Source organism: Numenius arquata, chromosome 9, assembly GCF_964106895.1.
Source record: "Numenius arquata chromosome 9, bNumArq3.hap1.1, whole genome shotgun sequence".
Classification (NCBI taxonomy): domain Eukaryota; kingdom Metazoa; phylum Chordata; class Aves; order Charadriiformes; family Scolopacidae; genus Numenius; species Numenius arquata.
This window is the reverse complement of record NC_133584.1, coordinates 45,112,199-45,124,518: the sequence shown is the minus strand read 5'-3', so window position 1 is coordinate 45,124,518 and position 12,320 is coordinate 45,112,199.

Genomic DNA, 12,320 nt, shown 5'->3' with positions numbered 1-12,320 from the left:
TGGCTTGAGCTGGTAATAGTGCTGTGTTGGGGGCTGACAAGCTGGGTGAATTTGCAGTGTGGTTGTATACATCCTCTTCAGTCACCAGTGCTGTGTGTTTAACTTCTCAATATGTTCCATCTGTGGTAGCTAACGTGGGTATGGAATTTATGACTGCAAAGACTATAACATACCACAATACAGGAGTGCCTCTTTAGCTGAAATGATGTTTTTAATCAGTACATTAAATGTTGTAGTTGATTGACAGATGGCTTTTTCTGTTTTCTGGAATGAACGTACTCTAACTTAATTGTAACAAGGATATCACATCTTGTATAACACCTTTCATGCTAACGGGTATTACAGAATTTTAAAATCCATGTGCAAGGAACACTTCATGCACCATGGAAATGCAACCACCTTGGGTAAAATGCAGAGAATTTAGGTAGAGGGAACGTAATTACCCATGCTGGAATTTGGCCAGCACACTGAGATTAAAACCCCTAATCTTACAAAGAGTACCATGGGATCTCTAATGACCACAAATGGTCAGATCACAATTTTATGTCTCTGCCTATAATGCTTTACTACAACAAGGGTATTTTCAATTGTATAGTGCATTCATTACAATTATGCAGCTAATTTTATTCTCATTGTAATTTCCAATAATAAAGTTACAAAAGTGCCACTAAAATGTATGAACAAAATGGTACGACACGATATTATGTTAAATGCATTTTTGGGGCATATTCTGCTCTCATTTATATTGGTCTCTTTCTTTGAAGCCAATGGAATTCCTCCAGATTTGCGCTGGAATAACTAACAGAAGTTGTCTTTCCAAGAGAGCATTTTTATGCACATATATTGTAGATACGTTTGAAAAGTTAAATATTTATATTCTGTCCAAATATAGGAGAGCCTTTCTTCTTTTATTTTTAAAGCCATAAAATTGTTAACAGACCCATGAAAAAAGAATATTACGGCTGTATGTCTGTTGGTTAACCTTCACCACAAAAATTGATCTGTGGGAATTTCTCACAGTGTAACATACTGTATCCAATTCCATAGTTATTACTGTAAACCTATTAGTGCCACCTGGGTTTGCATATCCGCAATGCTGTCCAAGTGAAGACAGATTAGCTCTATCACATGTTATGCCAGAGGGACAGCCTCACGAGGAGTCTGCCCTCGGGGAGAAAAAAAAGGGCTCAGACCTTTAATGAGAATACAGTGCTTTATAATAGCATTTGGTGGCCTAGAGATTTTCTGTCAAGTCATTTCAAATTAAATTGGCAGCCTTGCAATGTTCAGCCCATATGAGTTTTTGTGCAGTGTATATTGTTAATGTTAAACCATTTCTCACATAACATCAACAGAACATACAGAGGCAACGTTTGCATCGGCCCCTCTTTTTAAAGTCTGGGCCTTTATAAGCGACTGAAAAAATGCTTCTTGCAGAGCAAAATTTAACTTTGGGCTGAATTATTCATGTGTAAATTCAGACAATTTATTTGTGAAATTATTTGTAAATAATTGCACTTTTCTTTATAGTGTAATAATGAAATTAGTACCAGTCTAGGAGTGAACTGAATGACTTTGTTACCAATTAGTGTGACTCCACTCCCACTCCCTCAGGCTGACTCCCACTGAAAAGGTGCAGAATTTGCCCCTGAGAACTCCATTTATTTCTGATACTTCCAGGACTTTCCTTTTTTAAAATGTAACACTTATGCGATATTTTAGTCCTTCTAGTGTCTGAAAATTCAAAAAGCAGATGATACTTGAAAATAAATTGCTATCATCACGCAGGAAGTTTTTCCCTTAAGATTTTTCTATGTTTTTCATTCAGGGCTCAGCCTGAAAAACACACATTGGTGTCCTCTTTCTGTGAGTATTGATGGATTATTTTGGAGCCCACATGCTCAAAAATAGGTAAGTACGTACCACGTTCGATGCAATTCAAGAAGAACCGGGCAGCTGGATAGCTATAAGGATCCCCAGTTTGCATTTCCAATTATGCAAAGTCCTAAGAATACCTGCAGGATTTTGAAAGTTCATAAGCTCTGTTACATTTAATGGTAAAGGAAGTAGTTTTGCAATTTCTAAAAGTGAAGAGCATTAGCTGTAACTAGTACAAGATAATATTAGAAAAAAGTTTGCTTTCTAGCTGAGCAATAGGTTTTGTAGAGAGGAAAGTCTAATGCACAGAGATGAGCGAAGAAAGGGGCTATTTCTGTGTTTTGGAGCTACAGGTTATCTTAGTCCATTCTTGTACTGATATCAGATGAGTAAGATTAGTCATGTAATAATAAAACCAATTCTTGCTTTTATTAGGGAACATGTATTTTCCATATTTTTCCTGGAAGGCTACTAAGATCTTCCATCCCATATTCAGTATGTGCACATTTGTAAATCAGGCATGAGTGATTACTTTTTTTAGAGTTATCTAAGTAAAACTGAAGCACCACAGTCATGAAACAAGTTTGTATTTCCCTTTTTGTTTAATATAATCCTTGTTTTGGGATACAGTCCAATACTGTGATTTCCTAATATCCCCTACCCTCCGTATTCTGTTTTGTAATTGAAGGAAAAGTGATGACAGAAAATCTTCCTAATGTGATCACATTCTTATATGTAACTGTATAAAGAAAAATTCGAATCTTACTTCTCCAAATTAGAGGAGTAGGTCCACTGCATTTGGTAAGAGATTTACACTGCCAGAGCAAGCATGACTTGATCCTGTGTAGCGTAAACTTATTTTTTTTCTCTCTTCTAAATGTGTAGTCTTACTTCAGTGTACATACCTTGGTCAGAATTTAGCTCAATTTTCTTAATTTGCAACACTGAACCAAAGTCATCTGTGCTGCAATTCCATTGACCTCTTTGGAGTTACTAAATAATTGGATTTGAGCCTATTACATTTTTCACTGTGTGCTGTGTTGCTTTTCAGGGAGGTTAAAACAATAACCATTTGCTATTTCTGCACTCAAACATCAGCATCCTTTCTTTTTTTTTTTCTTTTTCTTTTTATTCCTGATATTCCTGATAGAGAAAGGAGCGAAGAAAAAGTACGGCAGTAAATAGTGCTAAATAACTAAAGGGTATCCGCAATTGCCTGGAAACCTCACATCGTTAGTTTATGTTGCAAGCAATGGTAAAATCCCTAGTGACATTAGGATGGCAGGAATTTTGCCACTGTTGCATCTGGTTATTTTCACAGTCAACTGTCCTTCTGTAAAAGTGGGGTTCAGCTCGCATAAAGGTGATACCCTGAAGGGTCCTGTTTCTTTCCATTGACAGTAGAGGAATCTTAGGTGATTAACTCCAAAATAGCTACAATTAGAGGGGAAAAAAGTGCCCAAGTTAAATGTTAAAGTACCTTGCCACTATCTCTAGTGGTGTCTTTGAAGTTCAAAAGCGAGGAGTCAAATTCTTCAGTGTGCCTTGAACAAGCTGCGTCCTGGGAAGGTGGATAAAGCCGCCGTCTCTCTGAGGCTACACGAACTAGCTTAAGCTGATCTTTTTTTGGCCTGAACTCATCTACCACCATTTCATATGGTGAATCTTGGTAACAGAACAAGAGGAGGCATGAGCCTTTCTGTGTGAAGTCCTTGATTCCCATTCTTGATCTTGACATGATGAAATACGCATCAAGGTTTAGTATGTGCAGGCAACACTGGGGTTACATCAAATGCTTGTGTGAAGAGTTTTTTGATTGTGTGTAAGATTTTGCAGCTTAAGAAACAAATTCACACTGCCAGCGTCAGTAAACTTAAGTCTGTGTTTTCTGAGAAATAATTGGCCTAGGAAGACATATTGAATAGGATTCTGAAAGCCTAATTTGAAATTTATTTTTATATGCAGATTCAGATACGTATTTAATAGATCATAGGAGTTATAGTTAATTGATTTGATCAGTTATTATTAAGATCTGAGGTACTGGGCTTAATTCTGTACTTTCCTGAAACTTGTGTGGCCCGACTTAAACTGTGTAAGATGCATGTGAGGCGTTATTTCCATTTTACGCAAGTATCAGTGTTCGTATGTTATGAAGAGCCTGGAAATTTATGTGATGTGCCTTGTATCTGACGCAATACAGGTGGTGTGTTCCCATTGATGAGCAGCGCAGACCTACAGCAGCGCATCAGCAGAAGGGAACTGTGGGTGCTCCAGGCTGGGTGCCCACGCTGTGCACATTTCAGGAGGGTACTTCAGGCTGATGCTAGTCTAGTCCTGCGGACTGAACGTCAGTAATCTGAGTGAGTAAATTAGTGCTCTGGGAACGCATCTCTCTGGTTGAGCTCTGAGACCACCCTGCAACGTGAGCTCAAGTGTGGTAAATGGGGATGATCGGGAGGTTCGACTCAAAAGGGTCCTTGTGATCCCAGCTAAAGCAGTAATATAGATGCACTCGCACAGAGCGATTTGTGCGTTAGAGCTGCTCGCTTCATTAAGTGACCACTTTTAAATCTTAATTTGCTTTTCTTGACACTTTGTATTTAATTCTTCTGTCATCAGTAACCTGTTCAGGAAGAGCCAACGCAGGTATGTGGTTCCTGAGAGCATCACCCAAAGTTTTCTACCTCTCTGGCCTTGTTGTAGAAGTGTATCAGCATGAGTGTATTAGCAGTGATGATATGGAATGCAGCTGTGTGATCCGAATGTCCTTACTGAGTAGGCTTTGATTAGCCAGTCAGCACCGTAGTGTATTTTAAATCATTTTTTCTCCTTGTGAGGTGTATTGGTATGTCTTGGTTCACTGAACACATCCCATAGCACATCACCCTTGAATATCACAAATACACGTACCCTGCATGGATTGCAATGAGGCTTGTGGTACTTACGTAGATGCAAACCAGGAAGAACCACAAGGTGGAAAATAAATCTGAAACTCTATCTTGCTGAGGAGTGGTACTGCAACTAAAAATCCAGTATAGAAACTATATCCAAACACATTGCTGATTATTCCTCTGCAATTCTCCTTTAAAACTTCTGATGGTCTTTAAACTGTTGTACTAATGTTTCAAAAGAAATGTAATTTTACAGAGTGACTTGTCTGGGAATAGAATGAGATGGAACATCTGTCCTTCTGAACTGTTGGAATTGCTTGGCTGAAGCAAATGCAAGATGAAAAAAATGGAGATAAAAAGACAGTTTAAAAATAAAAAAGGACTTGTTAATCTTTTCTCTAAAACACATACTAAACTTTTCAAGTTCAATTTACTCATACTATTCCCTGCTATTTTATACTACTACATCTTCCCACATAACAACTGAGTTAAAAAAGGAAAAAAGTAAAACTGGTTTCATTACTGAGATAACAGCATATGCTGGGACAATTGAAAACGTCTGATGCATTTTCTGATCACAAAATATCGTTTTATTTTTTTAAATGATGTGAAGGAAAACATTTAGTGTTCTAGACTCCTGTATCATGTTGTTAGCATCTCAGGTAATTATTAAAATGAACCTTATTTTGTTCTAAGCCAGTGTTCTAGAAAGCATACTGGAATAAACAACCATTAAGGTTTCCATGCCAGAAAGCACTTTAAGACTAGTAAAAGGTAACATTGTCTTTTTTAAATGTTTTCAGCAGACAGTAATCTATTTTCATGGTGTTCTGTAAACCCTATTATCAGGGCTGCAGATTCCTACACATGACCAGTCTTCAGTAGTGAACAAAAATGGCATCTAAATCCCAAGTGACACTCTTAAGTACTTGGCAGCAGAAGGGCTCTTCTGAGGAAGATTAAGTTAATGGAAGCATTTGGGTAACATCTGCATGACTCTTCGTCCTGGTACGGCCAACTCACACTGCCGCAACACGTGACGGAGGATTTCTTCGATTATCACTTAAGAACAAAACTGGCTGAAGTTCCTTTCCAGGCATTCATCAGGCTGTAATGTATGTGTGAGAGCATACAGGCAGTGTAAACAGGCGCAGTTACAAAGGCCATGACGTACGGACTTCGAAGAGGACTTAATAAAAGTCAGATTACTTGTTTAATGAAAAGTAAAAGAAATTGGGGGAAGATTTGTTGTTGTAGCTGCTGTTTATTTGTCTTATTTACAGCAAGACGTACTGTCTTTTTCAGTCGAGTGCTGCCGCAGGCACACAGAGCCTCGTTAATACAGGCGATTAATGCACTTGCCCTTCACCTCAGTTGACCTGGGTTTAAATCTGTTATTTTGTTACAAGTCGGAGGACTTTATTGGCCTTTCTTTAGCCCCTAGCCGGTGCCTTTCCACCTCGTAAAACCACTTCACAATTTGGCGTAAGTGCTGTTTTCTGGTGTGAAAAGACCCGGGGTTTCAGCAGCAGGGAAGGGGCAGGTCCTGCCTGAGGGACGTCTGCGAAGGCGAGTGGGGAACATCATCTGGGGACTGACGGGGTTGGACTGGTCTTGCTTGGCTTTGCAGACTCCCATTTGACATCAGGGAGATCCTTGTTTGTCCGCATAATGCAGCGTGGGTTTCTATGCCTAGGTTGAAGAGAAGTTATCTGGTTTCATGTTCTGTAGGACTAATCTTGAAAGAAAAAGGATGAGGGGAACACAAAGAATTATACTAGCATTGAACAGCACAATTTAGATTTGTGTTGAGATTTGCTGACAGTAAGGGCCTGACAGAGTGAAGTCTTTGAAAAGGTTTTTCTTCTCTACTGGTTATTGCCTCTCTTTCAAGCCTCTTTTCCTGCAAAGTCCCACACTGACATCATCAAGAGGTGATTTTCATCAACAGCTACAGTGGGAACCCACAGACCAATGCAAACTCCATGGAAGTGCCACCTCTTCTTTATTTCAAGATCTGGCTAATTGGAAAACCATCTTGACTAGCTATTCCAAGATTTGGAATAAAAGGTGCAAAAATTACTGCAAGTTTAAATAAGATCCATCCTGAGAAAAGGGAAGAAGCTCAGAAATTAATTTATTTTTCCCATTAAAAAGGAGTGTTTTAGAGGAAATTGGAATTTTCCAGAATAAAGCCTTGGAAAGTGAATTTGAAATTCGTGTATGTGAACAGAACACTCAGCATTTTGGGCAGTTACACAGAAAAATAAAATTTGAAAAACATAAACCAGCCTGAAATTAAAAAAGAAAAAACACCTTCAGAATTTCACAGGAAAGAAACAAAAACCAAGACAAAAATCTTGCAGTGGCCAAACTCTGCTATCAAGTTACCATTCAGGTCTGAGCGCTAGAGAATTGTAATTCAGATCTGTCTGCCAGAATTTACTGTCCTTTTCTTTAGCTTCAAATTCTAAGATTACCATAACAGAAGTTGACTAGTTGTTAATAATTTCCAGAACCTTATTTCCAGAAAGTATTTTATTTTATTTCCAGAAAGTATGTTATAAGGTCTCCCCGGAGCCTTCTCTTCTCCAGGCTGAACAACCCCAGCTCTCTCAGTCTGTCTTCATAGGAGAGGTGCTCCATCCCTCTGATCATCCTCGTGGCCCTCCGCTGTTGGAACGGGTCCAGCGGAGGGCCACGAGGATGATCAGAGGGATGGAGCACCTCTCCTATGAAGACAGACTGAGAGAGCTGGGGTTGTTCAGCCTGGAGAAGAGAAGGCTCCGGGGAGACCTTATAACAGCCTATCAATACCTGAAGGGAGCCTACAGAAGAGCTGAAGAGGGACTCTTTGTCAGGAAGAGTGGTGACAGGACAAGGGGCAATGGTTTTAAATTGGAAGAGAAGAGATTTAGATTAGATATAAGGAAGAAATTCTTTACAGTGAGGGTGGTGAGGCACTGGAACAGGTTGCCCAGGGAAGTTGTGGATGCCCCATCCCTGGAAGTGTTCAAGGCCAGGCTGGATGGGGCTTTAAGCAACCTGCTCTAGTGAGAGGTGTCCCTGCCCATGGCAGGGGGGTTGGAACTAGATGATCTTTAAGGTCCTTTCCAACTCTAGCCATTCTATGATTCTATGATTCTATGATTCTATGATTTGTTTTCTCCAAGGTATGTATTCCTAGAATTTCCCCAGGTTTTGTTTAGGTAAAGGAGGAGTGGTTTTTCACTGCAATTACTTTTTCTTTAATCTCTTTGAAAGGAAAGGCACTTGCAGGCAAAGATTGCTTTTGCCTGCAGATTTCATCTTTGAATGATGTTTTGTGTTTTAGGATGTGGTGGACATCCACTGTTGAACAGCACACTGGTTTCAGATGTTCTTTCCTTTTTGTTGCTGGTTACCAATATCTTTTTTTTTCTTTTTTTTTTTTTATAGTGCTGTTGCCCCAGCAGAGCCGTTTGGAAAGAGACAGTGAGAATCTGCTTCAGGGCGGTGTCAGCCAGCTTAAAGTAAAGAGCTTTCATTGGGTTAAATTAACCTGCTAGCCTTTGTAATAGGAATAAAGGAGAGCTCTGTGGTGGGAGCAGCTACCTCTTTCATAGGGATGGTAGCAACCAACTGAAGGGGGGACCCTCTAACAGCGGTATCTTCAACGAGCAATTGACCACTGCTTGTAAAGATTTTCAGTGTTTATCCCTAGAAGTTGCTCCCACTAATGACGCTGTTTAATGTGTCATCAAAATACAGTGCTTTTCTGGGTGGTAGGGCTCTAGATACATCACAAGGCCATGGGTTCTCCAATTAAATATGCATTGAATTAAGAAGTTTACATTTCTTGAGAATGAACAGATGAGTAGACGAGTCTTCTTATGAACCGGTTTAGTAAAAAAAACCAAAACCCACCCAGACTGTATTAATAGCAGATTTTACCTTGTAAACTTTACTAAACTTCTGATCCCACTGACCTACCCATTTCAGCAACTGGACAGAAAGACAAGAAAACCCTGCTGTTAAACCAGAGCCTGTTCATCACATTCACAGCAGTGTCAGCATGGAAGCAAAGCATCTACCTGAGAAAGTGAGGTGAGGAGGGAGGTGTGAGAATTGGTGGGACTGGTTGTGAAGCCAGGCCCTCTCAGTCACCGCCCCAGTCTCAGCCCCAGCTCATAATCTGCACTTCTATGTTGTGAAGTTTAAAATCTCAACCAAGTTTCTAGGCCTTTAGTTTGTTGAATGAAATGTAATAATTTATAAGCCCTGGACACCAGGGGCCTGGCAGTACTGTGTATTGGCATTGGCCTGAACACCTTGCAAATGAGCTTAAATGGTTGTTGCTATATAAAAATGCTGAGGACCTGTCATGGACTAAAGGATGTTAGTTTGAAAAACAACACCAACTCTGTTAATCTGTCAAAAACTACCTTAAAACTGGTGCATTTCTGTTTCTGATGGAATATGTTGATGGAATATATTCTGATGGAATATTCTGATGGAATATGCATAGTCCAGATCATCAGATGGCATGTACAGTTGTTGAAGTCAAGCAAGTGATGGTAGTTTGCAACAGTTGAAGCTTTGGGTGCCTGGGGGTGCATATGTGTGTTGTATGTGCCTTGGATATTTATTGTAGGGCTGGATTGCATGCACGGGATCTGATGGTGGTGTGCCAAGAGGAGAAAGAAAGAAAATTCTCTTTCCACAGAGTGCTGTCAAAATCCTGCTTTTGTACTTTGAATCATTGGGGCTCGAGCTGTTAGGCTTGCAATTGTTTAAAGATGTCATAAATATTTCTGATATTCTGTTAAATGCGGTCTGCTTTGATTACCAAACCTTGCTTGAGTATTGCACTCAGGGGGGTAATGATAATATTGATTTACCTACGTATAGTGTGTACTATATCAGTGTTATCAGGCGTGACTTTATTTTAGTAGAAACTTTACAATACAAATCTAATCTGATAGTTTTATATGATCTCTGGCTCTGGATGTTGGAAATAGATTGCTGCTTGTGTTGTAATGGTTTTGTTTAATAAAGCACATGGCTTTTCAAAAGCATTGAGGGCTAACCTTTACTCAGGGTTTTGTTCTTACCTACAAATGGCCATTTTAATGATGACTTGCAAGAAACTGTTTGAAATGTTTCAGAAACCTGCTGCCCTAACTTTGATATTCTTGTTTGAAGGTCACGCTTTTAGAGGCAGTGAGCTGTGTCGTACTGTCTGAAGGATCCAGAAAACTTGCTGCTGAACAGGACTCGGAATGGGTTAGGAACAGAAAATATCTTCTCTTACCTGCCGCCTGTTGAGAAGTGACCCTGCTGTAACTCCTTTCTTGCTGCTACTCCTAATATACCCGCAAGGGAGAGGAAACCTTTGCTACAAGCCCTTCAGCAGAGAGCGGATCCACGGGGATGCAGTTGCATGGTGCAGTCTGGGGCCCAGTTTAACTTCATCTTTCCAGCAGTCCCAGAACTCTTCAAAAATGTGGGTGGAGATCCATTACACATGCTTACTATGGTTACTCGCCATGAAAAACAGTACGAACAGCCAACACAGACTCCAGGTGGTGGATCAGCATTAATCATAATAGACCCAGGGGCAGAGGATTGGCAAGATACCACAAGAAATGGTTGTACATCCATTGCCTTGAACTCCATGACCTTCCACAGGGGACAGGGATATCAGGGTAAGTGGCAGTGCCTCCATCTTCTGCTTCCAGATATAAACCATGATTTGCTGTATGCCTTTGTCCTTTGTCTGCAGAAAAAAGGTGCACAACATAACGCTCTGGTAGAGTAGACTTAGTAATTTTGGTTTTTTGAAAGCTTTCATGAAAAAAATAATAAAGACAGCAGCCTGTCCTTCAAATTCAGTTGGGTTTAATCGGAGCAGCTTGCATGTTTGCCAGCATAAAAGACCATCTAGGTGATGAGGCAGAAAGATGCATCTTTTCTCCTCTTTCCTCTCTTCTTCCCTGATTTGTTGCATGCATTTCTGCTCATCTGCACCAGAAAGGGAAACGGTATGGACATGGAAGAGAAGCAGGAGTGTTCAACGTGTTTGCAGTGTGCTCACAACAGGCCTGTTGTGTGAGATACTAGTGGTGAACCAACTAGCAAGAGAAGAAGTCTGGGCTTGTGGTTGGCCTTGTGGCCGAGCTCTCTGGCTGCCGGAGCAGCTGCAGAGGCAGCCGGGGCCGAGTTGGCTGTGAGGAGATGGGGAAGTAGATGGGCTCTGGCCAGTGCCCATCCCTCCCCCTTCCCTCAAAGCAGAGTTGTGCAGGGAGCTCTTTTGCTCAGAGGATGTTAGGACACAAGTGGTGCCTCCACTGAACCACAGAGAGGAACAGCTACTAGAGTTGCTGAAATAGGGACTGTTAGATGCTGTGAGAGCTAGCTGCACTTCTGGAGGATTTTCTGCACCCCATCCTCTTTCGCTGGAGCTCCAGCTCTCTCCTCTCTGCATCTTCCCACTCCCTGCAGTCCTTTCACTTCATGTTTGCACCATGTCTTCTCTGTTTTGCATTCAACTCTCCTGACCTATTTCTCCTTACGTCTTTCCCCATCAGTCCCTTGCTACTTTTAGTTCCACACACCCCACTTTATCTAAAGCCTGTTAAGAAAAAAAAACACGACTGGACCTCCTCTGAAGCTGTTGCTATCACACAATTTGCTGGTTGTGTTACTGCCTTTCCTCCATCGTTCTTTGTTTTGGCTTTGAGAGCTCCAGGCAGGGCCTGGCTGCAGCTCTGTGTGTACAGAGCCTAGCGAGACCGAAGGCGCTCCATTCTCAGTAGTCCTTAGGCACTGATGATGTAAGTAGAATTAACAGTAATTTCAGTGGATGCAATTGCCAATGTGGCCACAGACTTACAATGCAACTGTGGGAAAGTAAGTCTCCTGGTGTCTCTGATCACTATCTGTAAAATAATACTTTCCTTCTAGCCTTTAAATAAGAATACATGGTTAAAACTAAATTGGATTTTTACATCTCTTTCACCATGAATAATCTTCTGTGTGATTGGCAGGACAAGTTAGGTATGCAGTCATTGTTAATTGGTACATATTAGGCTTACCTCTCTGCTTCTCAGATGTTACATGATTCTGTGGTGTGATGTACTGATTTGTAGCTCATGCGTCCACGTGTGTACACAAACACACGTTTCAGCAACACATTTCCATTTCTGCTCCTCCTTTGGAGGATCCCACTGGAAAACTGCAAGAATTAGGCATCTGGGAAAAGGTTGTTGCAAGTTTTATATCCTCCCACCAACTTGCATCTTTTGTACCTGCTTTGTAGGGAATGAGTAACAGTGGAGACACACGTATATATGCATATTCACACAGCTGGCACATTTGTAAATTAGTAATAAGGCAACAGAGCTCACTGCTCTTGCATGAGCCCACTTTACAGTGGTACAGAGTGCAGTGTATGCTATAATCATACTTATATATCTCAAGGAAATATAGTATGTCTTATTGATTATGGATCACAGATATGTTTTGAGATCCTTTGATTAAAGGCAGTACTGAAATATAAAGCACTGCAAC